The 7,877-nt window shown below is 33.6% G+C and overlaps 1 pseudogene; it reads right to left on the bottom strand.

Annotated features, from left to right (window-relative positions):
* Nucleotides 1–4,817: 4,817 nt before the first annotated feature.
* Nucleotides 4,818–6,965, bottom strand: LOC109456301 (oligosaccharyltransferase complex subunit OSTC pseudogene; annotated as a pseudogene).
* Nucleotides 6,966–7,877: the final 912 nt, after the last annotated feature.

The raw sequence follows: 7,877 nt of genomic DNA, 5'->3' as shown, positions 1-7,877 counted from the left end.
TAAATGAAATGATCTGTTAAAATACAGAGATGTCAAATTGGAAAAGAAAACAAAATCAAGATATCTTTATAACAAACACATTTAAAACAAAATGTTATATCTATGTACTTAATGTTGACAAACTCCAAATTTTTCACTAAGATCACGTACAAGCCAGGACGTCCCTTCTTATTACCTCTTTTCAACATCTTACTGAAGTTCTACTTAATGCAATATGAAAAGAAAGGAAGAAAAGATACATAGATTGGAGGGGAAGAAAGATAATCATTTTTCTTGCATATGACGTGATAGTCTATGTAGAAAATACAAAAGAATTGACAAAAATAACTACTGGAATAAGTGATTATACCAAGGTTGCAAGTTATAAGATTTATACACTAATATAATTTAAAAGTGTGTGTGTATATATATATATATATATATATATATATATATATATATATATATCTGATAGATGGATAGATTTATTATGAAAAATTGGCTCATGTCATTATGGTGGTTAAGAAGGCCCACAATTTGCCAGCTGTGAGCAGGAAATGTGGGAAAACCCATAGTATAATTTAGTCAGTTTCTGAAGGCCTGTAAATCCTAGTTCCAGGGCTTGAGAAGATATAAAATATCCCAACTCAAACAGTCAGTCAGGAAACCAGGAAGCGAAAGGTCAGATTCCTCCTCCTTTTGCCTTTCTGACTTTTGCTCTATTCAGTTCTTCAAGGGATAAAACGATGCCTGCCCACATTAGAGAGGGCAATCTACTTTACTGAGTGCACCAAATCAAATGCTAATATCATCTGGAAACATTCTCAGAGACTCACCCAGAAATAACATTTAATCTGTGGACCCTGTGGCTAGTTAAGATGACATGTAAAATTAATCATCACAATGTTCATGCATCATTTTTTCAGGCAGTCATAAAATCATTATAAAAGTTAAACATGTAATTGGTCATAAATCAAACGTCAACAAATTTCAAATTATTAGAATCATACATACTATGTTTTCTGATCATATGAAAGTATGGTAGTAATCAATAAGAAAAATATAAAGAGAAATCCACATATGATTTGAAAATAATTTACACACCTCAAATAATTCAAGTCAATCAGAAATCATAAGGAATCAAGAAATGTTTCAACTTAATGAAAATTAGATATAATATATCAAAATACCTAAGAAATGTTTGTGTGCACATGAGTAAATCTAACAAATATTGTTGAAATCTTTTATAGAGAGCATGATCAAATTTAATTGAAAGACATCAAAAAAGACAAATATAAGTGGAAATCTATGCTATATTTATGACAGGAAGAAACAATTTTAGGTAACATTCACTCCAAATTGATCTATACATTTAGTTCCAAAGAAAACAGCAACAAGATTTTTTGAGAAACATGGCAAGGTACGTTACATTTATATAGAAAGGTAAAGATGTAGCCTTCCACTTCTGAAGAAGTACAAGATAGGGATGATTACCTTACCAGATAACAGGAATTATTAAATTTATAGACTAATTAAGCCAATGCAAAGTCGACGGAGATATAGGCAAAATACCCACATCTATAGGGACACTTGATGTATGACAAGGTGACACTGTATATCCTGGGAAATCATGGGTTATTCAAATGGGAAGGGATAATATAATTGAATTCCTATTTCACCTTAACCACAAAAAACAAAAACAAACAAACAAACAAAAAAACTTAATGAATTTAGCATTTAAAATCAAAAGGAAAAATATTTTGAAACATAACAGACTGTCTCCATGAATCTGGTTTAGCACAGAATTTATTTAAAAGACATAAGTATTTGTAACATATACAGAAATATTAACATTTGACTACACTAAAATTAAGCCATTTTGTTTATCACAAGGTATCACAAGAGATACTCAAACTGTAAGAAGTACATACCAGCGAGAAAGGATTAATATCCAAAATGTATAATTCCTACCAATCAGACAGAAAAAGAGAAACAAAATTAGAAAGACGTTGGAAAAAGATATGAAATGGCATTTTTCTTAACAGGATATAGCCAATTAATCTACGACAAAATATTGTACCTTGTAGGTAATCAGGGAAGTGAAATTAAGACCATAATGAGAAACAATTTTAAACTCATTAGATTGGCAAAAGTAAGCAGTCTCATAATTCCAAGAGTTGGTGAGAGTGTCAATCAATTTAAACCTTTAGAACTGTTGATGAAAGTAAAAATTCATTCAACCTCTTTAGAAAACAATTTGGAATTATCTTGCAAAGTAGAATTTCTGCAAATGTTATGACTCAGCTATTCTACTTCAAGGTATTTATTTTTGGAAAAGTTCATGTTTAAAAGGAATAATAAAAAATTCAGGGTAGTGATAACTTCCATGAAGGAAATGGTAAGAACACAAGGAAACACAATTATTATCCGTGTATTTCTAAACCTTAATTTAAGTGATTAATCATTGTTGCCTATTTCATAATTATGCTTTATAATGTACATTTCTTTTGCATATATTCTTTTGTACATATTAAGTGTATTATATAATCATAAAATAGCTCTATGTAGGGAGAAAAAATAATTTATATTTAAAAATACATATATTTACTTCAAAGTAAGAACTTTAAAAATATCTTAAATCAGAAGAGAAAATGGCGAATTTTCATGGTGAGGCAAGTTTAGTAGAATATTTTTCAAATAATATCTCATAGTGTCTAACATGTACATGACCTGAGTGATCAAATATTAATGGCTAATAATTGCCTGGAATTTTCAGGATGATTTCAGGTGCAATCAATTATTTTATGAAAGGTAGTTTTACTTAGTAATCAACTTTTTTTTCAATGAATTGGGGGAAAAAAGGTTTTCACAAATTTTTAAGAGATAAAAATGTATATGTCTTTCTAGTTTTCATGCAGATGAGCAGAGCACGTACATTTTGTAAATGTTTGCTTTCCCAATGCAGTTTTTGTATATTGAATCTTCTCAAAATTAAATGCACAGAACATATTAAGCAACTACATGATTCCAAGCACTTATTACTTAACGTCAAAAGATAAACAATTAGTTGAACTTTGTTGAGGATAATTTTTTACAATGTAACTCATATGAACTCAGATCTTACTAGCATGTGGGCACATATTAGGTCATGATAATATTAATACTCAAATTTCCCTAAGGTATTGTCCCACCTACAGAATCCAATTCTCCATTCACTTAGCAATGTTTGCATTAGCTGTTTCTGGTAATTCCAAAGAAAATCATATCCTTAAAGGACTCTGTTCTCATTTATTGTACCCTTGTCCCCAAATTGACAATGGCCCCCTCACCTGTGTTGCCAATGCCAGCACTGTCCGGGGGAATCCTGACTCCCTATCTATCATGAAGTCCAAAATGACAAATGGATCCATCAGTTTACAGTGAGAGAAAACTATACTCTGTCCCATGAAGCAATAAGGAGAATGGTCTCTCTCCACAATGGATGCAAATGGAAAGCCTATAGAAGGCGTCCTAGTAGAGTTGGTGGTGGCTTAGACTGCAATGGAAGCCAAGAAGGTGAAGAGAAGTGAGTGGATACTATTATCTGTCTCCTTGAGAATTTGTTAAAACAAAACAAACAAACAAACAAACCAAACAAACTATATATATATATATATATATATATATATATATATATATATATACCCAGAGGCACAAATTTTCTCCACTCTTCTAAAAAACTGAGCTCATTTTTGGCATAGTTACTGAGAACTTTTTTATTAAATTATTATAAATATAGCTAAGCTAATTATGTCTGGGTCATAGATTTGTAATGATGGCTATAAGTAGGACTGCTATTATTTCCTTCTGAAGAAATTTAAGAAGGTATTCACTCTCAGGGCTCTGCGAATGCACAGTCCTCACCTGAGTAAGTGCCTTCTTAAATTTTGAGACCTTGATACCTTTCTTACCTCACCCTACTCCTCTCTCTAAGTACGTGTCATATTGGGTGTATATATTCAATAAAACTTGTGGCAAACCTGGCTGAGACAGATTAATAGAGGAAAAATATTATTTGCAATGATTATTTTAGGTTACCTACACATTGACACCCAACTAAAGCAAAAGAAGAAAATAAAATAGAGAAAATTTTCCAAATAGCTTCATTCATATAGACAGTAAACCTGGAAACATGTAGTCCCAAACCTATGGTCTTCATCTGATACAATTTAATTATAGACATTTATTATCTGGTTTATTTATTTTATCCTTTATATTAAATTCCATATCAGTAAATTTGTTACAGGTGTCAACTAGAACATTATTTATTCCTGGTCCTTTTGTACACCTTATTGTTCAGGAAACAATCCTAAATACATATTTGATCTAATGTACTGTCATATGTGACATGTTTAAGGGCAAAGCACTGTAGGTAAAGCTGATCAGCTGCCCAGGGTTCTCTGCTTCCTGATTTTACATTTATTTCTGAAAGTCAGAAATATCATTTCCAAAAAATGTTAAGGGGATTGTAAAAAATAATCACTCTATTCAATATTATAGTTGTAGAAATGGAGTAAATTTTCTTTAAGAAATGAAAACATGAGAAGAAAACACCACTTACATAGTTGGTACATCAGTATAGGTCAGAGGGAAAAAAAATACTGTGAATAAGCTTGTCTCTTTGATACCAAGAAGATATTCTAGTCCGAGCTTTAATATATGCTTCCCATGTTTTCTACTAGATGACTCTGCTGCTTTTCATCCTCTTCTATGTTTCATATGAGAGGATTGGTACAGCTTTTAAAACTTCATTAATGAGAGAATATCCACTATCCATGGATTTCTTCTCAAAAGACACTCTAAACCATTAGATAACTGGGCAGGTTCATTCCCATGAATACTCTCTAACCATGGAAAACCTCAATAGGACACAGCCAAGTCCAATGAGTAGAAGAAATCTATTGAGTTTGGGATGTTTGGTGCATTGGATCGGTCTGGGATTATGAAACCTAAACCTCCCATTGTAAACAGGAAGTGGGATATGAGTCCTTCCCTAATATACTGTTCGTTTACTCTGTAGGCAAAGGAAGCTACTGGTCTCTGATGCCTATGTTCACCAGTCATAGAGCCAACACTCGGAGGTTCAACAATGACATCATAAATTATTTATCTGGTGATGAGGAAGTAAGACATCATCGCCAGAACATACACTATCATGACCGAGGGCGTGTGCACCCAGGACAGCTTCTTCAGCTTCAGGTTGGCCATTGCAGCACCAAGAACAGGACGTGGTACAAAGTCTCTGTGTAGGTGGTGACAAGGCCAAGTCTGTAAGCGTTTAAATTAAATAAATTAAATCCAGTCTCTATATGTGAGATAAATAGGTGTTGGGGTTGATTGTGCATGTGCCTTCAGGCTCCAGGCATTCATAGAAACAGGCCCAGCAGGCTGAGCTGGGGCTGTGGAGACGTAGAGAAGCCCTGCCTCCTCTACGACGTTCAACTTCAAATTTTTAAATTCTGTGCTAGAAAACCAAATAGTTCTGCTCATCTAGTATGTTGTCTCATAACCACCCTTTAAAGCCTTTGCATATAAAATGTAGTATTAAATGTTTACGTTTCTCTTTAATTTGTCCCCCTACTCCCCAACCTACAAACAACCACTGAACAGCAATAACAGCAAAAAGAATAAAAACTCAGCCTTGTATCAGAGCACTGAAGTGATCCTAATTTGTGGCCATTCTTTCCAGAAAGATGGAAGATACAAAGGTGTTATTGACAACTTAATGTAGTTTGCCCAGCAATAGCCAATCAATCACTTTATCATGGCCATGAAGGGGCGAGAAAAAGCTGCTGCAGTTATTGTGGGTGAGGACACGTAAGTCCACAGGCAAAGCCTAATGGGGTACAACCAAAGTCTCATTAAGCACTGGGGCAGCAAGACGGGAAGGCTGAAAGGAGATTGTTTTCAAAAAAAAAAAAAAAAAAAGGGAGACCAATTTAGATGGCTTTCTAAACAATCTTTATTTAATTCATTCTTTTGCCAAGGACTGGTGTGCTTTACACAGTCTTCAATTTCTTTCCTTGTTTCTGCAATGACTTTTTTTCCCATCAGAATAATTTGTCTGGAACAATGCTAGCATGTTGCAACACCTAACATTGTATTTGTAACTAATTAATTCCATTACTTATGTGAGCACAATCGGCCTTGATATAGTTATACCATTGTCTACAGGAAGACCACATATATTGTTTGGGTTGCTTGGTTTTTAAATGGATTGTGATTAAAATATAGAAATAACCACACACAATTATGTGTGCAAAACAAAATCTTATCTTGTTTTGTGTCAAAATCTTATACCGTTTTGTGTCAAGAATAAGAAGGCAGTGAATGCAAAGAAAATGTTCTTTTCTGTAGTGGGTTCTTTTACTACTCAAGGAGGCAGTGTATTTCAAGAAAGCATGCATTGAAAAGGTTTATACAGTAACTGGGCCACTTTGGAAGGGTTCCTGAGAAATCATACACCATTGTCCTTTGCTCCTTTGTCCCACCACCAAAACCCTATGTGCAACTTTTGGTAGCATGGTACTTTTTTTCCTGAGAAATCTGAGAAGAATTAGCTATCATAAGCTTCCCTTGGTAACTCTCACTAGCATTAATGCTCAAGCTGTGATTATACATGGCTAACCTCAATGAAAAACTCATAGTTATTTAGAAAAACAAAACAAAACTATGGGTACCAGTATCTCATTTAAACAATGTTCATTCATAAAAACAAAGTACTTCCACCTTTGAAATTAGTCTTGACGTCAAAACTTATTTTATAGAAATGGACAGGAATATTCCAGTATGAGAATAGATACTACAAACCTACTTTTACAGTTCTCTACGGCCCCATTAAAAGCCTCATTCCCTATTGGTTCCCTGGAAGCCATACTTTTACTGGTTTTTCTAACATTTACTAAGAAGTAAAAAATAATTTTTATCTTGCAATATTGCATCATTTTAAATACTCTAAAACTGTAGAAGTTTTAGAGCATTCCACCTCCCTGAATCGTGAAATGTCTCTTCATTGGAAATGCTCTTCAACATCAATATCAAATGTCACAAGAAAATAGTCTTGGATTTTTAATTCAATTTCTTTATATTGAAACATTAAAATAATACTAAAATATTATTTAATTAAACCAAATTTCACTGCCAAGTCTCCCCTTTCTGTTACTTACCTTTTCCTTTATGTATGTTTAATTTCTTACCTGGTCAATTCTAATTTCCCTGCTTTCCCTTGTGATTTCTTCTATAGCTTTGAAGTCTAGAATGCCATCCTTTTACAGATGTTGGATAAAAATTGCTTGTTTTATCATCTATTTTTTGTTTTATATTAATATTTTTATCTGAACCTTGTTTGAAATACAGCATACTGTTGTGGTTTTATTACATTTCTGTAACGTCTCTCAGCATTAACAGTGCCATTTTCCACTCCTGGAACCAGAGCTAAAGGACTCCTGGAGCTCTCCCTACAACGCTGTGCTCATGTATGGGTGTCTCCGATTTCAGGCCAGGGGCCACCTGAGGAAATAACAACAATAAACTCATCATTGATTGAGGGGTAATTTAAACTCCTGTTGTCTCTCCAAATCCTCCTGATTAGTCCTCTGACGGCTGTTTCACGAATTCTGTTTAGGTTTTATAGCTACGTTCAGAGGAAGAGGCAAGGTAGAGTGTGTTTACATCATCTTATCCAGAACCAGAACTAGAATTGTCATTTGTAATGTTTATGTGTAACTTCACTGAAACCCTAAAAATCCTTTAGAACTAAATTAGACAAGTCACAGCGTCAATAGACTTATATTTGTGGGAGGAAAACTGTTCCAGAGTTTTGAATAAAGATGTATCTTGGAATAAATCTCTCTCTGCAG

Source organism: Rhinolophus sinicus, chromosome 16, assembly GCF_057876585.1.
Source record: "Rhinolophus sinicus isolate RSI-liver-muscle chromosome 16, RSI-T2T, whole genome shotgun sequence".
Lineage (NCBI taxonomy): Eukaryota > Metazoa > Chordata > Mammalia > Chiroptera > Rhinolophidae > Rhinolophus > Rhinolophus sinicus.
This window is presented reverse-complemented; position numbering and strand designations above follow the sequence as displayed.